Source organism: Melanerpes formicivorus, unplaced genomic scaffold, assembly GCF_026170545.1.
Source record: "Melanerpes formicivorus ecotype bairdi unplaced genomic scaffold, bMelFor1.0.p_v2 SCAF_21, whole genome shotgun sequence".
NCBI lineage: Eukaryota > Metazoa > Chordata > Aves > Piciformes > Picidae > Melanerpes > Melanerpes formicivorus.
In genome coordinates, this window is record NW_027142373.1 from 7,201,561 (window position 1) to 7,225,196 (window position 23,636).

General features: G+C 53.3%; 1 protein-coding gene across 8 annotated transcripts in view; it reads left to right on the forward strand.

The window, feature by feature from the left end:
- The window catches only part of RBFOX3 (RNA binding fox-1 homolog 3), a 191,852-nt gene that overhangs the window by 26,455 nt on the left and 141,761 nt on the right, over window positions 1–23,636 (forward strand). For 4 of the 8 annotated variants that reach the window (XM_068151298.1, XM_068151294.1, XM_068151300.1 and 1 more), the window contains exon 1: window positions 17,424–17,528. The exons of 1 other annotated variant lie outside the window; for it this stretch is intronic. The gene's annotated coding sequence lies outside the window, so the exon portion shown is untranslated. Of the gene's footprint in view, window positions 1–17,421; window positions 17,559–23,636 lie in introns of those variants that run through there. 3 more of the 8 variants (XM_068151301.1, XM_068151299.1, XM_068151295.1) reach the window with 3 other exon arrangements.

Genomic DNA, 23,636 nt, shown 5'->3' on the forward strand with positions numbered 1-23,636 from the left:
TGGCTCTGACTGTTGCTCCTTCTGGAGCTTGGAGCATTTTTCTCTCTGCTAGGTCTGCTAATTAGTGGGAGGTTGTGGATCAGGAACAGAGGGAAATGTCCTTCTGTGGTTCTGGCACTAGAGATAATTGAGCCATTTTTCACCTATGGCCAATCTAATTCTGTCCACATCTTGATTTTTCTCTTAATAGCTTGGGGATGCTCTTGGCAGCCATGAGATTCACAGCCATGGCCAAAGCTTTGCAGTAATCACTGGAATTTTGGGCTCTGTTTCTAACTGGTTGCTGGTGGTTTCTTAGTTTTTGATTAAGCTTCTCCTGGGATGGAGAAGGAGCTCATTTTGGCCACTCTGCCCTCACCTTTGAACCAGTGTTCTCCAGACCCTCTTCTGGGGCAGTTCCTGTGCAGCCATATGTCCCCAGAGTTGTTGCTCAGGTCCATTTCCCATCCTAACGTGGGCAGTGTTCCTGCCCCCAGGCTTCCCTGGACCTGTCCCTGGGCACACAGGGCATGTCCTGAGGAGCAGGAGCTCCTCAGGCTACCACAGTGAGGGCAGCAGCTTGATTTGCACTCCCTGGGATTGGTCCCACTGTGCCACCCTGTCTGGGCAGCCCTACCCTGGGCTGTGTGGGCAGCAGGGCTCCTGCCTGCTGGCTCAGAATGAGTGGGCAGAGATCTGGGCATGAGGCATCATCACCTTCTCAGGGCAGCTTCACAGCAGTGGCTGATCCTGCTCCATGCCTGCTGAGTGCGTTCTTGCACACCCCAGTGATCCCAAAAGAGCAAACACCCCATTACAGTTGTCATGGAAATTAGGAAGTGTCTGCCTGAGTTTCCTCAGCACAGGGCTCTGTTCCCAGCGGTTCATACATCAGAGAGCTCTGTGCTGATGCAGGAGCAGCTCTCACGAGGAGGCCAAGCTCTGTGGGCAGCCCCTGCTTCTCCCACCACACTGGTACTGGGGCTGGGATTTGATGTGGCAGGGAAGTGTGGATGTTTATGATGCCATTTATCAGAGCTGGCCCCCAGAGGCTTGGGGCATGTCAGGCACCACAAAATCCCATGCATCATGGGGGGGGGGGGGTGGGGGGGTGGCTGTTGCTGCTGCCTCTTTTTGTTATTTAGTATTATTACTTCAGGTTTTGGTTATTTGGGAGTTTTGTGAGTGATGGAATGCAATGGTGGGACAGGAAGAGAGCAGCAGCTGTAGGCATGGGGGAAGGAGTAGGGCTTGGGCTCCTAAGCTGCAGGGCCAGATGGATGCAACTCACCTTTCCATGCACTACAGGAATCTCTCCTCTCCCACCTGCAGATGTGGAGGTGGGGCAGCTGCAGCATGTGGGGCAGCTGCAGCATGTGTGTCAGGAGTCTTCAGACAGATGTCAGTCAGACATCTTCCTCAGCTTCACCCTGTCCTCTACATTTGTGCCTCTGCCTGTGCTCACGTGCATGCCTCTGCGTGCAGATTTGATTGTTTTCTTCTTTATAACATTTTCTTTTTCCAATGTTTATGGGCCATGGGATTGGAAGTGAAGCATCTACTTAATTGCTGTCAGGCAAGGAAACGGGTTATAAAGTTGCCAAGGGAAAAAAATAGATCACTCAGGGGTAAATGCAGGGGAGCAGTGCTGCTGGAAAGAGGAGGGAGGAAAAGAATGAAAGCAAGGGGCAGGCAGTGAAGGGAGCTGGCTCAGACAGGGAGGTGGGGACTTTCCTGGCCTCTGAGCCAAAATGTCACCTTCTGTGCTGGGCACCTTTCCTGGCATTGAGGGGTGAAATGATTCCCAGAAGGGAAGGGTCTGTGCTGGGAACAGCCTGGGGTTGGTGCAGCTTCACCACATTGGTTCTCTTCTGCCTTAAACATCACAATTCTACTACTGTAGTGTGTCCAGACATGTCCTGACCCTGCTGAGTGCGCAAGTGAGGTGACAGGAGTGAGGCCATGCAGGGAAATGAGCCGTGCCAGGACATGGGTTGATCCACCCACCTTCCCTTGGGGGCTTTGTCCACAGCCCTCACAACGGTGCTGTTCACTCTCCTGGCGCCATGAGTAGGGCTGCAGGAGCCCTTTGCAGAGGGAAAAACTGGGCCAAGGAAGCCCTTCCTGTCCATGCTTCCCCATGCTTTCCATCCTTGCCTGTCTATCTTCCCCATCACTGGAGCCTCATGGCTGCCACCGCTCCACTTCCACGCTGTTAGCTCACAACTCTCTTCATCTGCATCGCTTTCTTGTTTCCATCATTATCTCCCCTGGTCTAACCCTGCACCATGTCATCCTCATTGCACGGCTCCTCCCTCTCCCCGTTCACCACATTACTGCAGCAAGGACTTCGCTTTCCCATCTTTTAGTCTCAGTGCCATACATAAAAGCGCTCTGATGGCCATGGCGTGATAGCAAAGACAGAACTTAATTTCACAGCATTTTCATATAATACTCCATAAAACTGAACAAATTTGCTGGAGTCCAAATCCATCTCATTATGCAGAGTCATTGAAAGGGAGGCTTTTACATCCTGGGACTCAGTACTCGTCTAGAGGATGGTACAGAAGAAGAGGGAAAAATAATTAATTAGGTGCTGCTCTGGATCTTTGATCCTGCATCGCAAGGCACGTTAAATAAAACGCCTGGCTCATGAATAAACGCTGCTCCAAGCTCTGGTTTTCTGACCCCACTCAGAACACTTTCAGTGAGGCTGAGGTGGTGTGTGAGAAGGTTCCTGGCCTGAGTCTGTGCCCCAGGAGCAGGGCAGAGAGGAGGGAATGGGGCAGGACAAGAGGTATTCCCAGAGCAGGAGCGTTAGGCTGCAGCGATGACCCCACTGGCATGGTCACAAAAAGCCAAGTGTGGCTGCAGTGCCCTGGCAGGGTGATGGTGATGAGGATGGGATGAAGGTGTACCCCATTGCTCCCAGGGACCCTGCCTGGCAAATCCAAGGTCTTTCCCTGGTGTGAGGAACTGTGCCTGCAGCTGTCTTGAGACAGTGCAATATGTCAGGGCTCCTACATTGCTCCACATCTTCCTTCTCCTGTACCGCACATTTAGGTTCTTCTGTGTCCACTGCTGCAGTCCATCTGTCAGTGAGCTTGAGGCTCCTGTGAGTTTGTATATGTGCAGTTTGTGAGGACTTCTGGATCCTCATGGACTTGGGGTGCACCAAGCAAAGGGGCATCAGGGTGCAGGCTGTGCTCCAAGCCTTTGGCTGAGTTGTCATCAAGCCCTTCACGTGCTCATTGTGCTTTGCCTGGCACCTCTCTTTGCCCTGCTTATCTCTTGGCCAGAACAGATCATCAGACCTGGCAATAGGGAGATCCAAGGAAGGCTTAAAGTTTAGCTTTATTCATTTGCATCCCTTGATGGCTTGGTGTGGGAATGAGTCCTGACATCCTGATCAACAGGCAGCACTGCTGCCCCGTGGCAGGGTGGCACAGTGCCCTTGAAGGCAGTCACAGTGCTGGGCAGTGGATTAAAATCACACCAGAAAAGCAAGCCTGCAGAGGAGAGAGCTCACTTCACCTCGTGCTGGTAATTAATCTCCAAGCCAATGAGGATGCTCTCATCTGGTCTTTACTTAATCCATAACCCAGAAATCCTCAAATTATGTCATTTGTTCAATACAGATGAAATTAATTACTCTGGGAAATAGGCAACAAGTTGCATTTCTGATGTCCCTTATCGTATAATCAAATCTACAAAGTGCTTTCCGTGCAGCCGCAGTGGCAGTGCTGGGATTGCCTGCAGCAGGCATGAAATACTGAGCAGCCTCCACTATAAATCTGCCTCCGTGCTGGCTCTTCCAGGAAGCCCATGGCTGGGGACTCTCTGTGGGAATGCTGGTGGCGAAGCAGCCTGGGCAGGGTGGCTGCTGCAAGCCCCTCTGCTCATTCCACCAAGCACAGCCACTAAGCAGCCTCCACTGGAGGTTTCACCACCCTCCTGCGCCTGCCACCAGCCTCCCTCTTATTTGTTGCCTGTTATTTGGGTCAGAGGTACACCTTGCAGGGCTTCCTGGGGGATCCAGGAGGACAGGTCTCTCCCACAGTCCCCTCAGAGCCCAGTGCCTTTTCTCCGGGCTCTGCAGGATGCGTTCCTTTGCCTGGTGACTTTGAGGAGGCGAAAGGAAGGTCCTCATCAGGATGGATCAGAAGAGCTGGGTACAGAATAATAGCGATTTACTCGTTATTGGAGTTACTGCGGGGAGGGAGAGCTGGGACGTGAGAGCCAAAGGCTACGGCAGCGGCTGCGGCAGCGGCTGCGCCGCGGGAGCGCGGCAAGGGTGCGAGTGTGGTGCAGTTGCACTACCTAGGGGGCTCTGCTCTGCCTGGCGGGGGCGCTGTGGAGGCATGGTACGGGAGGTGGGCAGGTGAGGCATTGCCTATCTGCCAGGAGAGTGGGTGTTACTGCACGGCTAAGTGCTGGCTGCGTCCCCATGCCTAGTCTGGTGCCGTTGTCCCCAGTGGGGCGTGGGGCTTGCATGGTGTCCTCCTTGCTGGTTCCCCCTGTCTGCTGCTGCTCCTGCCCTTCTCTCTGGGCTCAGATGACGCTTTTTTAATCACCTACTTGACAACCATGAAGTGCTCTGGTGAGCCACAGTCTTTTTTGCCCATTGGCCACCTGTGTTCCCACCGTGGCACTGGCAGAGAAACCTCCCAATGCTGTTAATGCCCTGATGACAAGCAGCCCTGGCACGGCAGGAACCTGCACTGGTGCCAGCTGTCATCTCCATATTTCCCTCCTGAGAGTGGGCTGCAGCCTGGAAAATGAGCCACCCCTTTTCTGTTTGTCCTGAATGTTTCTCTCCCTGGAAAAACATTTTTTTCCCCTAGGTTTTCCCCTCGGGAAAACCCTCAGAGGATTTTACTAGCGCCTGTTGTGGGGGAGCCCTGTGTGCTTCAGCACAGCTAGAGATCTTGTAGAGAGCACTAAAGACGATTCCCAAAGGCACACGAGCAATCTTTGCAGCCCAAGCGTGCTCCCTCCTCCCACCGCTCAGCTGCCTCGGCCAGCGGGCTCAGAGCAGAGCGCGGCCCCAGCAGTGCTGTAATTGGAACCTCCGGCCAGGATCGAGCTCCTGAGGCACGACGAGCCCCCGGCTGGGCTGCCCACACCAAGAGACTCCTCAGCCCCTTTTCCTGGCCAGCTGTGGGTCTGTGGGAAGTGGGCTGGGGACCCTCAAACTCCTTCCTGGCGGGCCAGATTGCTGGAGGGAAAGCTTTACTGTCAGTGGTTAGGGCAGGTAGCAACTAACATGTTAAGAGCTGTTGTAACAAAAATCTATACTAGCTGTTTGCTCAAATGGCAGTAATGAATTGAAAAATATTACAAGCTGATCAAGGCAGCTATTCCAAGGCATGTCAGGGCCCTTAGCCCAGCTCTTCAGCTCACCTGGGTCACCAGACACAGTAAAATCTATTTGGAGGAGATAGAAATGTAATTTCTCTCTGCACTATCAATTTAAATAAATTATCTATTAGATTAGCTGCACTTAAAACAAAACAAGAAATCAATCCCACCAGCCCTGGCTGCTATTAAACTGTGTTTTGCACCACTAAACCTAGAATTACCTAGGGTCCCCTTTAAAAGGAGAGCTGGCAGGTGCTGTGGGTGGGCTCAGGTACTGCTCCCCAGAAAAGAAGGCACAAGGGGTAGTGGCTGGCAGGGATGGCACTGCTCACTTGCCTGCCCTGAGCTTTCTGCCCCTGCCACAGCAGCAGAGCCTGAGATAATTCAGGGCAAGCTTCCTTGAATGCCAGGGCTGCTGTGGGCAGCCTGATCTCAGCCTGGGAGAGGTGCCAAGGTCAGAGCCAACTGCTGGAACCTCACCTGTGTGTCCTTGGGGATTGCACCTCAGAAGCACCCAAAGTCTGGAGGCAGGTGGCCAGTTTAGAATCATAGAATTATTTAGGTTGGAAAAGATCAAGATCATTGAGTCCCACCATTAACCCTACTCTGCCAAGTCCACTACCAAGTCATATTCCCAAGCACCACATCTATATTATTTTTAAACACATCTGAGAGGGGGTGTGTGTGTGATTAACCACCTCCCCTGGCAGCCTGTTCCAAGGCCTGACAACCATTTCAGTGAAATAAATAATTCCTAATGTCCATCCTAAACCTCCCCTGGTGTAGCCTGATCTATGATTCCACTGCATCCTCCGCCCCCAGCTTGCTTCTCTGAGGGGGTGAGCAGAGCCAGACCCCTTCCTGCAGAGTGTGAACTAGGGGATAGGAAGCTCATGGGACAGGGCAGGATGGAGTCAGGCATCCCTGCAGGGAGCTGGGGAGGTTGGGAATCCCGGGGTGGAGGGGGCAGGAAGGTTTCTGAAGCAGAATTTCAGACATGGCTGTTCCCTTTTTTTTTTGTTTTGTTTTCCTGCTGAAACTGCTGCCTTGTGCAAACCTGCTCGAGCTCCTCACATAAATTAGCATCTAGGGGATTTTTTTTCCCCTCTACATTTTGTGCAGTTGCATAAGAGGAAAGAACAGAGGAGCCCAAGTGGCAGATTGCTTTGTAGAGCAGCATGAAACAGCCGCAGACAGAGCTGCTGTCTCCCTGCTGCTAACAGATCTCACACGTTCAGCTGGATGAAGCTCAGCCCTGTGATCTGGGCGTACTGGGGATAGTCTGGGAGAGCGTGGGCAGGAGGGGGAGACCAGGGGAGCTCTTCCCAGTACAGCTGGTGTGTCCAGGTGTCCCTGTTTTCAGGCTGAGCAGTCCCTGCAGAAACTGTCCCCACAGGCAGCCCAGCCCTGTCTTCCTCCAGGAGAAGGCAGCTGCCAGGCCCTTGCCTGCTGCGGCTGGTCTCTGCCTCTTCTCCACCTCTTGCAGGCAGTGGAGAAGCCCTTTTGCAGAGAGACCAAAGGAGGCTCAGGACATGTGTGTGCAAGAGCTGGGGAAGTTGTGGGGGCTTCCCAGCGGGTGTCACTCCTGGTGAGAGGAGGAGGGTATCGGTATCCACTTGGCTGCCTCTCTCCCTGACCTAACCCCATTGATTTGTACCGATCTCAGCCTGATGAGATGCGTGAAGCGATCGATGTACCTGCAGCTCTGCCAGTGGATGAAGGGAAGCAGGGGATGAGGGTATGGTGTTTAACCCCTCCTGTTCCCTGCTGCAGGTTGCCCTGTATCCCCTGGGGCTCAGGGGCTCTGCTCATGTCCTGCTGGCCAGCCTGGGCTGTGTGCCCCAAAGTCAGACGGGTGGCTCCTGGATCACACTTCTTCCTCCAACTACATATCCCAGGATGTCCCTGCTGAGTCTGTCTCAACACCACCAACCTCTGCCTCAGAGGTACTTTTCTCAGGGATTTCATCGTGCTCAGGCAGCAAGACCTATGTTATCAGGTTGTTCAGGCAGCACCACAGTGCAGTGGTCTCCCCACCCTTCTCCAGCCTTTCCTGAGATGAAGCTGGTCCAGCACAGGCTCTGCTCTGCCTCTTGTGCCATTCTCAACCTCCCCATTCACACCTGCATTGGTGTTTCACCTCCCTGTGAAACTCCAGAGAGTAGGGTGGGAAGAGGCAGGGGGGAAAGAAAGATCCAAAAAGCCTCAAACTTGCAGAAGGGTAGAGGAACTTGGGGCAGATGAAGGGAGAGGAAAGGGCTGCCGAGCACACCTGGGAATGCTTGGCCAAATGATCCAGGAGGGGCTGAGCTGGGGCAAGAGCTTGGGAGCGGCTGTGCCCGGGGATGCTCAGCTGTAACTGCTTCCATAAGCCTCAGACAGAAGTGATTTTCCTGACTCATAAGTACTGGAGGTAAATAGGATTATCTCATAAAAGAGAATGGCAAAATAATCAACATGCTTGTAACAGCAACGCCCTGGTGGATGAGAGGGACTGAGGCGGGGCCGGGGCCGGCAGTCGTCCCTGTAGCCGGCACCGCGTCTGTGTGGGAAGGCACCCAGGAAGCTGCTTCTCAGGACCCGGTCCAACTCCACAGCTCCTTGTAAGTGCAAACCCATGGCTGTGCAGGGCTGGGTATCGTGGGTCTGTTCTTGCTGTGATGTGAAACTGATGTCCTGCCTGCAGTGCTTGGTGGTGTGGGTGCTCAGAAAGCTTGAAGGCACAGATGACTGGTGCAAAGGTACTGGGGCTGCTGGGGAGGTAATGAGTTCAGGTGTTAAAGTCCTGGAACTTGGCCACAAAGCAGTGCACGTCCAGACCTGCAAGGGTCTTGCACCAAGATGTTATCCTGTGCAGGTGGAAGGAGCAGGTCTCCAAGCCAGATCTCTCAAGAGGAGGTTGGGAACCATTCTTGGTGTGCCATGCCCTGCCAGCTGCACTGGCCTTTGCCTGTCAGGGTGTTTTCTTCCTGCATTCCAGAGCTTAGGGTCCATCCTGGTCCTCTGTCAGCTGGGTCTGACAGAGCCCTGCTCATGGCAGTACTGTTCCAGGCTTGGCTGTGTTGAGAACAGGGAGCAGGCTGATGGGAGACCTCTCCACTGGGCAGGAGATAATGAACTGCATCTCTGGCTGAGGGAAACAGAGTGAAGCTGTGTCCAAGAAGGGTGAGGCTATCACAGGCAGGGGAAGCTCTGCCCACGTGCTGCCTGTGCTCTGCAGTGTTCTTGTCAGGATGCTGCAGGACCAAAGGCACAAAAGTCCCTCCTGACTTCGTTATGGTGACAGAGACCGAGTCTCCTCTAGCAGGGAGAGGTTCTTTAGCTGCATTAACAGGCTGAGATCTGATGGGAAAGATGAAATTGGTCTCCTCCACATCACTCACCTGAGACTCCATCAGACTTGCTGCAATTAGGAAAATTCACATCGAAGGCTTCATTTGTAAAGAACTGAAATAGGAGAAAGCGTATGGCCCACAGGGAAGCAGAGAAGGAATTTAAGCTGCTTCTCATCTTTCATCATTTGCCTTCTCCCACTCCTATCTTGGCAGCCCCAGTATTTTGCTTTGTCTCCTTCAGGTGACTAATCATTAGACTAATTAGTTGCTAATCAATGTTTAATTAAAACTTAGCTGTTAATTACTGGAGGTGCTACCCTGGGTTGGATATGAAATGTTATGATAACATTTTTTTTAGGGCAGTGTCTAGGAATTTGGCCTCTGTCCTTTGTCTCCTGGTGTGTGTCTTGGTCAGAGCCACTGTTCTTGGGGAGGACTTGGGATGGAGGCTGCAGGTCTAATGCACCCATATGGCAGTGCCTGCTGTCACCACAGCCTGGGACCAGGACCAGACCATGGTGTGGATGGCTCAGGAGCATCCCTGACTCTTTCCCATGGAGCAATCAGGGCAGAAAGGTTTTATACTGAGCATGGTGAGACACTGGCCCAGGTTGCCAGAGAGGTGGTAGAAGCCTCAGCCCTAAAACCATTCCAGGTCAGGTTGTTTGAGGCTCTTAGCAACCTGCTCCACTTGAGGATGTCCCTGTTGACTGCAGGAGAGTTGAACTTAGATGACCTTTAAAGGTCCTTTCCATCTCAAACTGTTCTATGATTCAGGATGCTGACGAGCACCCAAGTGCAGTGGTGTAGCTCCTGTTCCTGTACTTCCCTGCTCAGCCTCTGTTTCCTTCTGCCTCTCTGAAATCCGTGCAAGGCAGCAGGGCCTGGCCTGTCTCCAGGGGCAGGGGCTTTCTTATGCACCTTTCACTGCGTGCAAGAGCCTGGAGGTTTTTCATTCAATCCATTGAAAAGAGTCCATTAAATATTCTATCAGCCAGGGCTATGTAGGTCACCCAGGTGTGCTGCTGCCTCCAGGTACCAACTCATTTCAGCCCTTGGTGGGGAGCCTGAGTCTGCTCATTAATTCTGTGGCTGCTTCTCCCTCTCTGTGCCCTTCTGGAATGGGGGCTGATGTGCTCAGCCAGGAATGGGGACTGGCATGCCTGGCCAGCAGCAGGGGCATGGCTCTGGGGGCTTTGTGCAGATTTGGAGGGATTTCCAGGGCTGGGGGCACCATGTCTTGCTCAAGGACCCTGAACCCCTTATGGCTCCATAGGGTGAACACCTGGGTGAGGGGGACCAGGGGAGCACCTGAGACAGGTCAGGGGACCACTGGGACCTCTCCCTCGCCATAGAAGAGCCCTCCCTCCTTGGGGGCTGTGCTGACCTGATGGGGAACAGGAGCTTCGTGAGTGCTGGACATATGCTAATGACACCATTTACATTCTCCTTGCTCTTTACATTCCTTATTCCACTTTACTTGTCATTTTATGGCTCATTTTAATTTCTTGTGAGCAGACCCATAGGATAATAAGGTCTGGTGCTGCAGAGGGTCCCAAGGCAGACACTGCGTCTCCATCCAGACAGCGACGCTGGGAGAGCAGCTAATGCGCCTGTGTCTGGGTCAAGTGGTGGCGTGTTCTGTCACCTGGGGATGAGCAGGGGGCTGAGAAGTTGGGTGGCTGGACAGGAGCTGATGTGCTGGCGCCTGCCAGGAGAACCAGCTCTTGGCCGCTGTGCTTGGTGTCTGTGCTCTGAAAACAGGCACCATTCCCAGGGGCTGCTGAACCCTGCTGGATCCCTGGCACCCCAGTGGTGTTTGCTGCAGATGTGGGTGCTGCGAGGCAAGGGGTGGCTCCAGAGCTTACCTGACCAAGGCACTGGAGAGTCTCAGCCACTGGTGGATCAATGTCCCCATCCCTAGGCTGTCCTTGGGTAACGCCTGTGTCTCCTCCAGCTGCAAGCCTGGCCTTGTGTCACTCCTCACTTTGACTCATTCTGCCTGAGCATGGACTGGGTGCTGCAGGGCTGGGGAAGGTGGCTCTGGGTGTGCTCTTTGTTTGCTCAGTGCCACTGAATATGGAACTTTGGGCTGGGGGGAAGTATGTTTTCCCCCTGATACTTAGAGAAAGATGCTGACAATGGACCTGGGTATTGGTGGTTTTGATGGTGTCAATGTGAGGCAGCTATGTTTAGAAATAATTGCTTTGTCTTTTGCAGAGGTATTAGTGCTTCCATGCTGGCAGTTACAGGAATTAGCTGACATAAATTCAGAAGCAAAATTATTGCTACTTATAATCACTTTTGTGTGTGAGAGAGAAAGAGATGTTATCAGGGCAGAGAGACGAGAAGGGAACTGGGAATCAGAGGGGCAGGAACTCTGGGATCTCCAGGACAAAGATGACACATCCTTGGGCTTTGCTCTAGAGGCCACAAAACCTGTGGCTATGGGGCTAGGGATTTGGTGGTCCAGCTCCACTGCTGTTGCTCTAAAAATGCTAGCTCTTCTGAGGGCCTGGTCCTGCCTCTGGGAAAGAGTGAAGAGGACCCATGGCACCAGGGCTGCTGGATGGTACTTCTTCTAGAGCTGCTTTTGGCTCCAAGGGAAGGTGAATTAGGGGCAGCAGGTTGGCTGTAAATAAATTGGGACAGAATGGGTCCCTCACTCCAAAGTGAGATGTGGGGCTGGAAGTCTCCTCCCCTGTGATGGCTGTGGGGGAGGTGAAATGGGCTGTACCCATCCCGGCAGAGACCTGGCTGAGGGGACAGGTAGCCATTGGTGGGGGAGCTGGCCAGGCAGGTAACATGGGATTTGTTCTGAACAGCAGCAAGTAGAGTCTGACATTTTGCTTCTAGAAAATCATTAGCCAGCTGAGGAAGGAGCTGGGCTGAGGGGACAGGAACAGAGTGGGTCTGGGCAAGCAGCTGTGGGCAGTGTGGCTGAAGTGTGGCAGGGAAACTCACTGTGCTGAGGGCATTGCTCTGTGGTGTTCCAGCTACCACCCTGCACGGGTGGGATGGCATCCTTCATCTCAGCATTCCACATCCTGCATCCTGGCTGGCACTCTGCTGCTGTAAGGACATGGCCCAGAGAGGCTGTGGAGGTGGCTGCCAGCCCTTGGGACCAGGAGAGTCTTTGCAACCAGGAGAAGCTGAAGAGTTGCAAACACTGGGTGTGTGAAAGGGAAACAGTGGGATCCTCCTGCCATATGGAAGGGACTTGTTTTGGGGAAGCTGACTCAGAGGGATGTGCAGCCGAGGTGAAAGTTCCCTGTAGCAAAATCCTCCCTGGGCTCCTGGTGTGCCCAGCACATATTCCTCCTTGGATGGAAGAGGAAACTCAGGATCAAAGTAGCAGCAACGTTTTGGTTGTTAAAATGGGAGTAGATGACGGTATGTAAGGTCAGGAGCTGAAGACCCCACGTGAATGGGTGCTCACCAGAGGAGTGGCAGCGGCTGTGAATGGGAATGGGAGGATCCTCCCATAGCAGAGCCCCTTGGGAAGCTGCTCCACGTCGGATTGCGGAGCTGCTGCTCCATCGGGAGCACCCGGGGATGCGGCCGCGGCTCCAGCAGTGCTCTGCTCTCCTGCTGTTTGTTTCTCCCCGGCTCCGGCAGCGCCGTTCCTCGCAGGCAGCTTCCTCCCCCGTCCCTGCCCGTCCCTCGGTGGCAGGGCTGGCTGCGAAAAGTAAACTCAGATGTTAGGAAGGAACAGATCTCTGATGAAACAAGGCCATTCATGCTTTCAGATATTAAATTCCATGCAGAATATTAAATAATTTCCTCTTCAATGATCCCAGTAAATTTAATTAGCTCTTGTTCCCCCAATAGAGTTGTCTCTGCAATCCTGAAGTGCTGTGTGTAGAGCAAACGGGAGCTCAGCTCCTTGGCCAAGCACCCCCAAGGACAGCAGTCCTGGGTCACTGCTGCATCTGGGGCTGGGATCTTGCTCTAGAGGAGCCCCAGCATGGAGCATGGAGAGGTACAGATGCTCCTAACTCTGTGGTCTAGTTCCTGGTGCCTTGGCTCTGGAGTGCTGTTTGAGGCAGGTTTTGGAGCTACATTTGCTCTGAAGATGGTGTGAGCCACTCTGCCTGGAGGGTGAAGGTCTGTGGAGGAACCTGCTGGAGAAAATCCACAGGGTTCAGGTGACTTATCCAGGGCTTTTTCCTCTGGCCACTCGAGAGAGCAGTTCCAAAGGGGAAGGGATGGAAATCACACATGTGCTTAACTTTCATAGAACCATTAAGGTTGGAAAAGACCTCTAAGATCATGAAGTCCAGCCTTCTACCCAACACCTCCATGACTCACCACTTTTGGTAGCAGTGTTTGCTGAGGGGGATTTTGGGGTGGTTTGGGGGTTTTTGGGGTGCTTGATTAAAAAAAAAAAACAACAACTTTTAGACCTTCAAAGTAAAGGGGGGGGGGGGGGTGGGGGAAGAAAAAACCAACCCAACCAATTTCTTTCTGATGGAAGCAGCTAATAGTGGGTTATAAATGTGTCCCTGGCATGGTTCATTAGCTGCTGTGACATATTGAGAGCTACGAGCGGTATGATACCAGCAAATCAATCCAGAATTTAATCTGAAGAAGAATGTGGGGAGGTCAGATCTGTGCAACATGTTACCAAACACCACTTCTCAGCTTGAGGCAGAGCAGCTCTGCTCTCCCAGCGTTCCCAGGTTGCTGTGTGGAAGGCAAAATAAATAAATAAGCAAGTACCTGATCTACCAGTGATTAATTTGCATAATTAGTGCTGTGTCAAATCACTTCGCTGAGGTGCAAGGCACACTTCTGAGTAGATGTTTGCATGGACAGCTTTCCAGGGTTACTTGAGCTCACGTTCTTTCATGTTTAACAGTCTTGTAAGGTCATATCTTCAGTGGGGATGGCATTTCATGGAGTTGAAAGGGGAAGGAAGAACCCAGGAGGCTGCAGAGTGAAACCCCTGCTGCTCTGCCCTGTTCTGCTAGAAAAAGTGCTCTGTCCTGAAAGCATGTGGCAGGGGGTGGCTGAGCTTGTGGAACCAGGAATGAGCTCAGACCCAGCTCTGCTGCTGACCTGCAAATTCTGGCCAATGGTGACTGCTTGGAGAGGGGCAGTGATGTGATGGCCAGAGCCCAGCCGTTCTGTACCCACTTGCATGTACTGTACGTGTACTTACATGTTCTGTACCCATGACTCTGCTGCAGGGATGCTATGGAAAGGTGCTCAGGGTGGGCAGTGGGGATTAGAGTGGGGGGCAGAGGCAGTGATGGGGCTTGACACTTAATGTCCAAGAGTGGGGAAATGAGCATGCAAGTGGTTTAGCAGCACCTGCTGTGGTGTGTCCCTTGATGTATGAAACTTGCCTTTTTTGAGTGGTGTTTTCTGGCACTGAGCACTGCTAATGCTGCAGAGCTGATGCCTTGCTTGGGGGGAATCTCAGCAGTGATGCTGATGGCAATTCCTTCTTCAGCCTCCTGCTCCTGGGCAGGGACTTGGGGCTGAGAAGAGAGATGGCTTCAGGTCTTTTCTCTCCTTTCCCTGGAAGAGGAGAGGTGGGTGCAAAACACCCCAGAAATGAAGCGTAAACGCATTTAATGCTTTAAAAGAGGCCAGGCTGCAGGCAGCTCTGGTTGCAGCCCCTCTTTCCTTCCCCTCTGTAATGGATATCAGATTGTTCAACTGATCTTGGCATTCTTTTAGTAATTGACTGATGCAATGCAATGTTGGCTGATTTAATAAGTTTGTTAGGATAATAGAGGTTCAGGGGTTTGCTGTTAATGTGCAGTGACAATTACATTTTAGATTTGCTCATTATGTTGCGTAACTTGGCTCTGAAATCCCTTGTAAATTATATTTTAAAAAGCATTATTCCAGAGCACATTAGCATGGCTCTCCCCTCGCCTCTCACCCGTGCTGGGGAGTGCTTTGCAGGCTGAGTGTGTTCAGGACCAGAGGTGCGTTCAGCTCCTCGCCGGGCATTGCGCGTTCCGCTTCGGCTTTTTTGGGTCAAGGCAGCTGACACTTGCCAAAAAATAAGAGATCTGGGTCCTGCCATGTCATTCCAGCTGAGGGGGCTGCGGGTACCTGCTGTTCTGGCAGCTCTCTGGGTAAAGCTCCAGCTGGCACTGTGTTCCTGGTGGGCAGAGGGCTCTGTGGCACCTGCACAGGTAGGATGGGGGCTAGTGGATGGTGGTGAGCTTCCCGGCAGGGCCAGGCATGAGCCGCTGGTGCTGTGTCAGAGCTGAACACCCTGCAAGTGTCCCCTTTTCAGGCAGTGTCATGAGGAGGGGCTGGACTTTGTTTGGGCACCTCAGATCTGAGGGTCCCCAGGAGCTTGAGCTGTCAGGGAAGACTTGGAGGACCTGCTGCTGCCTTGTCCCACATCTCTTCCCAATACCAAGCAGCATCTGTGGTCTCACAGAGGTGATTTCTGCACATTCAGGACTGGCTGCAGGGCACTCTCCTTGCTGAGGCTCCATGGAGGAACTAATGGGGAAATGATGCTCAGCCCTGGGGACTGAGGGGATCCCCATGTGCTGGGGTTTTCCTGTACCTTCTGCTTTCCCCCTCAGGAAAAAGTGTGAACAGAGCCCCAAGAGGTCATGTCAGCTCTTGACCCCAGCCACAGTTATGAAAAGGAAAAACCTCAGCATAGTTAAGGATAAAACCCAAAAAGCAGCAGTAATTTAGCAGCTTGCTCTGCCTCCCAGCAAAGGCCTTGAGTGGCAAATAGACTGTGAAATAAGCTAAGGGAGGGGGAAAAAGGAAAGAAAAACAAGTGTTTTTTGCAGATTGGTACTTGTTTCCCCTGGTTCAGGTAACAGGGGAAAGGCAGGGGGGTGCTGACTTCTGTGTTTCCTAACTGCTGCTCTTCCTCCCCTGTCACTCTTGCTCACTCGCTGCCATTATCCTTGTCTGCTCCACCTCCTCCACTCCCACAGCCGGGTTTGGATGCTCACCCTCCTGGACACCCAGGGCCAGATTCCCCCAGTGGGTTGTTCTGGTGTTTCCCGGGAGCCCTGGTGCAGATGGAGCCCGGCTGGATGTGCTGCTCTGCTCAGGCCATTTCACACTGGGAAGTGTGGGTTGCCTAGCAATGCCCAGCATCCTCTCCTCCTGCGCCTGCACAGCACCCGGCCTGCATGGCTGCCCCTCCAGAGCGGGTACCAGCCTGCATTTCTAGGAACAGATGTCAACAGGGACCCGGTTCCCAGGCTCAAAATGCAGGGAACGTTTTGCAGAGCAGCGCTCTCCTGCCTTGCTGGTGCCTGGTTCTCCAAATCTGCTGCCTAAAGCATCTTCAGCCCCAATGAACCGTGAGGAAACGGCACAGCAGGGCATAGAAAGGAGCTGTCCTGGCCGGGTGCTGCCTTTGTCTGGCAGGTCGTGAGAACAAGGGCTGCGGCTTGCTGCTGTTGCTGTGCTGGGGTCGCACGGCTCGGCTGCGGGGGCTTACGCATCCCGGAGGGCTAAAAATACTCACATTTGTCATGCAAAATGGATGTTGAGATGGATGAGGTGCATTTGGTGCATTTCACAGTGCTCATTCGCGTTCTGGCTCTGTATAACCCTTGTGATTTTTCTTCAGAGCATTCCTCAAAGCTCTTAGGTGGGAGCAAAGCTGTGTTGGGAGGGGAAGAGGGGAGCAGTGCCTGTTTTCAGGGGGTGTGTGGACCCTGCAGGACATTGTTAACGTCTCATGGGTGGACCCTGGGCCAAATTCATAGGGAGTAAATGAGTAAATGATGGCTTAGACCGCAGGTATTTGGATAGTCCACAGGAAATATGATTTCTGGAGGTTCACTACAGATTTAACTGTTTGGAACCACAAGGAGATAATTGGAGCCAGAAAAAGGTGCTAAGCCCCATCTGGTAATGCTGGAAGGTCTGCAAGGACAGTGTGCTGCTGCTGCACCACGGAACATCCCCTGTCTGGGGAGTTTCAGGCTGCCTGGCCATACCTGGTAGCAGGGACCCTCAGTGCCATACTCAGCTGGCTTCCCTGGGGAGGAGGGAAACAGCAGGAGAGGCATTGCAATGATCCATCATGTCATCCCACTCAGGAATCCCACCCAACTCTTGGGCATCCCACCAATCCCTTGAGGCATTCTACTGACTCTGAGCGCCCTGCCCAGTGATGGAACCAGTATGGTGCTTGGGTGCAGAGCAGCTCAGGGATGTGCTCCTCACCTGCCTGTGGATCTGCACGGGTCAGTGCTGTGGAACACCTGGAAAATGGGGAGAAGGCTCTTGGAGCAGCTGCTGGCCGCTCCCAGGCAGCACCAAGCACAGCTCAGCTGTAGGCATGCTGGCTGGGCACCGCGGCTGTGCCACGGTTATTTTGGGGAAAACATGGAGGAAAAAGCCTTTTTCTGGCTCAGGGGTGGGAGCATGTGCTGAGCGCCCGCCGAGCACAATGCCCGGGGTGGGGCCTTACCGGGACCCCCTTGCTGAGGTGGGACCATGGGGGTGGGAGCGGGTCGTGAGCTCCCGGGGGTGCAATCCGGGACTCGACCTTCCCCCCCCCCCCCCGCCTCCTAGCTGGGGTCTCTCCTCCGACCCCACGGTGATGTCGAGGGGGTGGGGATGCTGGGCAGGGGGCGGCAGCAGTGGGGCGGGGCGGGGGTGCGGCGGCGGCGGCCGGGGGCGGGAGCGCGCTCGCTCGCTCGTTCGTTCGCCGGCTCCGGGGGCGGCGGCGGTGGCGCGGGCGCAGCCGCGTGCGAGGCTGCCCGGTGAGGCGAGCCCCAGCCCGGCGAGCCCGGCCCGCTGCCGCCCCGGTCTCCGCTGCTCGGGAGATGCCGTTCGGCGGGTGGGGACCCGCGGCTGCCCTCCGCCTCCGCCGCCGCGGCGGGGACTTCTGAGAGCGTGAGTTACCGGCAGGAGGGGGAAGCGGAGGTACCTGCATCAACACCCCCCTCCCCTTTCCCCCCCACGCTCCCTTTCCCCCTCCAGTCTGCCCTACGGCACCGGGAAGGGGAGCAGTGCGGGGAGGCTGCGGACGGGCGGGGGCAGCTCACACCGATCGTGGAACGGCAAGACGGCGGCTAGGGCGGCCCTGGGGTGGGGGTGGGTTCCACCGGGAACTACACCGGGAGCCTCGAAGCGCATCCCAGGGGAAGGGTCAGTGCTCCAGGTGAGGTGGAGCGGGGTGCCGGGAGGGGGCTTTGGTGGCACAGTAGTTGCCCCGGTGCGCTCCGGGACGAAGTTTGGCTGCGGCGGGCGGTGCCAGCTCCGGACACCGAGCTGGGTCCAGTAACCGAAGCTGCCTGTTCCTAGCGGCTTTGACAGCGCTTGGTTTGTCTGTGCGAGAATGCGGGGCCAACTTCTCATTAAGTTTGCACTATAGGTGCTTAGCGGATGTCTTAATTAGGTGCTGTTGTTAACAGGAATATTGTGCTAATTAAAAGCACTGCCTCCAGGTGAAGGGGAATTGTAAGGAAAAGTTGGATGAGGTGGAGTCTGGGTTAATGAGATGGAGGAGAAGAGGGTCCCATTCGGGCTGGGGGAGCAGGTGAAGTTGTGGGGCAGAGCTTGGACCTACCGTGAATGGACAGAGCACAGCAAGCGAGCAGCTTTCCCTGGGGTTTGCCTCTCCTGGAATTTCATTGCATGCTGTGCTGGTGCATTGAGGGCTTGCAGTGTGGGGAGGGAGGAATGGAGAAGGCCCTTTCAAGTCCCCTGGTTTGTTGATGGTGTGTGTGGAAGTGCCCATGCTGTTCTCTAGCTGCCTGTTTGCCACCGGTGCCCCGGCTGTGTGCATGCCAGGAGCCTGCACCGTGCCCAGCATCGCACCCAAAGGCATCCAGGCAGATGATGTCTGAAGTAAACAAACGTGGTGCAGGGGTCCAGGAGCAGCTGTGCTGCCCAGGCACTGCCCAGAAGCGAGGGTAAGGACCCATCCCTCTGGCTGGAACAGCCTGGGGAGCACTGGGGAGGCTTCGTTATCTCCTGTGTGTGTGCAGGCGGAGGGGTGGTGGTGGAGAACAGGGATTTCTCGGCTTCTCACTCCAGTAAGCATGACATTAACAACAGTGACTATTTTTGGCTGCCTTTCGTGAAGGTTTGGAACTCGCTGTCTGCCTCCGCAGAAGCCTCCTCAGGCAGGGTGGCTCCTGCCACCTGGTTTCTGTCCCTGGGGGGGACAGCCTGGGCTGGCTGCAGGTTGCTGTGTGAGGCTGTGAGGTCAGAGAATACCTTGTTCTTTTTTCCCCTGCTAATTCTGCCCAGCATTTTCTGGGATGTCTCAGGCTCATGGTTGATCTCAGGCTCATGGCTGATCTCAGGCTCATGGTTTATCTCAGGTTCATGGTTCATCTGGCAGCACTTCCAGGGTGTATTCCTCTGCCCCCGGGTTACTTGCATTCCGATGGTGCCCAGCAGCTATGGCCGGGCTGGAGGCCTTGCTGGGTTCTCTGCAAACATGGATGAAGGCACTCTCCTCCCCAAAGAGCTTCCTGCTTTCAGGCTGAAATGGTTGAGGCGTGATAAAGCCTCACAAAGCAAGAAATTAAGGCTATTTTTTCTGGATAATAGATGGAGAAAGAGCCCGGAGTTGATAATTCTTGTAGAGGGATGATTGCAGCGGGTGGGGGCTGGCAGGGCTGCCCAGATCTGGCCAGTCATTGGGAACTTGTTCTTGGCTCTGGGGAGCTGTGGTGAGGCTCTGCTTGTTGTTTCACAGAAAATCCGGGAGGGTTTTTTTCTCCCCCTTCTCCTTTGAAGTGAGCTGTGGGATTGTTCAGCATCACAGAAAGCCTTGGCACAAGGGCACAGAAATGCTTTGCTGCAGCGTTAGGTAAACCTTTTCCGGAGTTAAGGCAGTTGGTTTTGGGGCATGGCTGTGGGATCCTCTCACAGGGACATAAATGTCCTATAGTGAGTGGAGAGGGTGGCTTTGGAGCACTGGAGATGAGAAGTCTGGACCCCATAGGCCTGGTGGCTGTGAGCCCAGCCCCAGATACCTGAAGGAGCACAGAAGGTACTGGGATGGGATTGGGAAACCTTCCAGCCCCACGGTGACAGTTCTTGCTCCTTCCTTCAGTTTAGGAACTTCATGGGGACAGATGTTGCAAAACTGGAAGCACTGGAGGAGCCATCAGTAACAGACTTCTTCAGGAGCCTGCTTGGTACCATGCTGGGGTCCTCCATGGGTACCTTGCACTTGGCTGTAGGGCTGCTGTGGTGCCAGTCCCTTCCCTTCCCTTCCTGCTGCTCTTCAAAGAGAGGGGCCTGGGCAGGCTGGGAGGTTTTAGGATGCTGACCCTTGCTCCATGTGGTGCTGCCTTTGGAAAACTGGCTCTTCCAGCTTTACTTTTCCAGACCTGGCCAGCCATGCAAATTCCATGTGTTTCCCACTTATACAGTCCTTGTATGACAGGGGTTAGGATTTTTCTCTCCTTCCTTTACAAAATGAAGGTTCTCTGTCCCAGTTGCACTTATTGCTCCACCTCCTATCACTAGAACATGTTGTTAATTCCCATGTTCAGGTCCTGGGTGGTGGCATGGCTGGGCAGTCTGCACATTGTGTTTGCTGCTGCTGGAGCCCATTGCTCTGAGCTGCTCTGGGCTTCTGTTTGCCTCCTCATCCTGTGCAGAAGGTTTCTTCTTTCCCACCCTGGGTTGGATGGTTTAGTTCATTATGCTGGCTGAGAGGGACCCTGTGCTTCCCTGGCCAGGGAGGAGTGCAGGAGGGGGGTTGGAACATGTGGCTGCTGGGGTTGGGTGCTTGGGGAAGGGGTTGACTGTGTCCCCCCATCAGTCTGATGTCTCGAGCAGCATGCCCGGCACAGACCGTATTTGCTCATTCGATGTAGAAATAAAGGGTTTCAAGTAAGTGCATTTACTAAATTAGTTTGTTGTCACCATTTTTCAGATGGATCAGCTGACAATAGATAAATGCCTCTGAAGGTTACTGAGATAACAAAAGGCATGAGGGAAGTTCCTTAATTTATTTGTGTTCCCTTTTAATTTATGGTCTGATGGGGGGGAGGGGAGAGCATGCTGAATAATGACTGACTTGCTCTTTTCAGACAGCCATGGAGGGGGAAATGAAGCTGGTGAAGAGGTTTGAGGCTGAGCTTAGTGGAGCAGGTTTGAACTGGAGGTGGTGCAGCTGTGGACCTACACAGCTAACATTGCGTGGTGCTGGTATCCTGGAGCTCCTCGAGCATCACCTCAGAGCAGGCTTTGGAGGTGCTGGGGGAGGTTTGGATGGCAACATCTCTGTTTTTTGCACATCTGGAATGAGGAGGCTCAGGAGGCTGAGGTGCCTTTCTTGAGGGTGTGGAGTGAGTCAGTGTCTCAGCTGGCTTTGAAAGGTGACCTGCAGAGCAGCTGGCTTTCAAATGGGTCTGAACGCCTTTTGCTTGTCGTGATGAATACAATGAAGTGGAAAGGAGACATTTTCAAGCCTGTGAGCTGACAGGCCTCCCACATATTGGCTCAGAGCCCGTGGTGACCCTCCTCTGCCCTCCCCAACCCCAGCTGTTGCTGGCAGTCAGCTCTAGCCACCCTGAGGGCTTCGGTGCCCCCAGAGCCCTCAGGGGACCCTTTCCGTGCCAGTGAGCCAGCCGGGAACCTGAGTCCAGAGCCCTGGTGTCTTCTCCCACTGGGATGGTCCTTCTGTTGCTGGGCTCTGCTGGGGGGCTGCTGGCAGCAGCTGCTTTCTTCCTCCCCAATCCCTGGCAGTGCAGGCAGGGGCTGTTCCAGGGCTTTCTGTGGGAATTGTTTGAGGTATTTTGGGATGTGCCTTCTCGCAAATTAATTGACAGGCTGAGACGCTCAACAAGGAGGCAAAATTTTCCTCTCTGGTATTTCATCAGTTACTGAGATTAAGGTTTTGTGTTTGTTTTTTTTTTTTTTAAACCCTTTATTTGTAATAAACCAATCTAAAGCTAGCTCCTTCTTTTGCTCAGCTCGATCTCAGATGCTCCAGGCATCATTGTGTCTTCCAGACAAGGCAAGATTGAATTTCTGATGGGTAGAAATGAGCGTACAAGTGTGGGATCCTTTTTCATCTTTCCTTATCCAGTGTGTGCATGTCCCCCCACCCTTCTTGCCCATCACTGCCTGATGTGGGTCATCCTGCCAGCAGCTCATGCCCATCCTAGGCTTTGCTGAGCAGCCTTGATCCCATTCCCTCGTTGGCATCTCCAGACCTCCCATCTTGGACCCGGACTGTGGGCATGCCTTGGCAACAGAGTGGGATCTGTGCAGTCATAAACCCCTCTGTGTGTTACCTGCAGCAAGTTGCTGCACCCCAGTTCCACTGGCCAGAGCTCCCTTTTGGGCTGCGTTTTCCCTCCATGGCTCTTGTCATGTTCCTCTGGTCATTGTGGCAGGAGAGCTGATATTTTATTCCAGCTGGTATTTTATTCCAGCTATGGCACATGGCTGTGCAGCGTGATAGCTGGTACCATGAGACCCTGGCACAGGGAGGAACAGCCAGGCCTGCAACCCCATTGAGCGGTTGTTCGTTTCCCCTCACCCCCCCTTAGTAATTTTTTGGCTTTACTACTCAGAAATTTAAGCTGTTTCTGTGAGTTTGCAAGGCAGAGAGCAGCTCTGGTGCTCAGTCCCTCATTGCTTGTGGCAGGCAGAGGGCTGCAAGCATGGATCCCACAGCAGCAGGGAGAAGATCCACAGGGTTTTGTTGCTGGCAAAAGTGGTTTCTCCTTGTATTTTGCTGTTATTTTTTCCCCCAAGTAGCACAGGAACCATGTACTTGTGTGGGCCCTGCCTGGCTGCCTGTGTCCCTGCTGTGGGGATGCTTCTACCTGGGAAAATAAATATAGAGCTAAGCGAGGATGATGGCTACTGAACCCCAGCTGGTTTCTTCCTCTCCTGGCTGTGCTGCAGTGCCTGGCATGCATATACCCAAAATGCCCTCCCAGCTGCATGGCTCTGCCCAGGCAGGAGGTGGGTGAAAACAGGGTTTAAATATCTAAGAGGCTCTGGGCTCACTGGGATGTGAGTAGGATCTTTGATGCTCCCTTTGGGCAATCTGAATTTCTTGAAACTGCGAAGTGGGCGATGGCCTGAGCTTTGTAATGGGCTAAAACCATCTCAAGGGATGAAGGAGCAGAGCCAGTGCTTGGAGAAAAAGGAGAAGTCATTGCAACTGGAATTTATGGAAGTGATAAAACAACTTTTGACAACAGGCTCACCTCCTCCACAGCTGGGAGGGGAATATCTTCCTCTTGTTGGATCGATAAACAATTAATTCTAAAGCAGGGAGCCAGAGAAAGAGGGAGAGTTTTCCAGATTTCTAAACTCTTAATCAAGCTCTGGGTAAAACACAGATGTGAGAATCTGAGACCTGCTGATAAAAATCTTGACCTTGATAACTGGTTGCTCAGTTCCTGGACCGCAGATGATACTTCCTTTGCTGAATAAATCCACTTTTAAACATTGAACTTATTCCTAGATATTTATGCCTCCAACATATTTAGTGTAGCTTTACTTAATAATCTGCTTCCAAATGCTGACTTCCCCCCCCCCCCCCTCACATTTTAATTGGATACTAATTTCCATTCAGAATCAGCTTAAATTAAATGACTTTTAAAATGCAGTAAATAACACATACAGTTCACTTAGTCTTAACAACAGCTGTGAAAATAAGGAATCCAAAGAACTCTCTAAGCTTTCACATGGTGCATCCTTCTCGTTAGGATCTGGCATTCTGTTTGCTCCCTGTGACATCTTTGTGGATCGGCCAGTAAGAAAGAAAAAAAATTCATTTTAAGGCAGAAGGAAATGCTCTGTGGTGATTTAACTGGAGGTTGTCCTCATCCTGACAGCACTGGCTGGGTTTGGCCCTTGTGTGAAGGTGCAACTGGGTGCTGTCTGTTTGTGGGGCAGGAGCTGGGGTGGGCAGTGGCGCTGTGTTTGGGTGCCCGGTTGGGCTTGGACGGTTTTTCATCTCATTTTCTTTGGGGCTCAAAATGTGCAGTGGAAGTAAATGAGGCAGGTGAT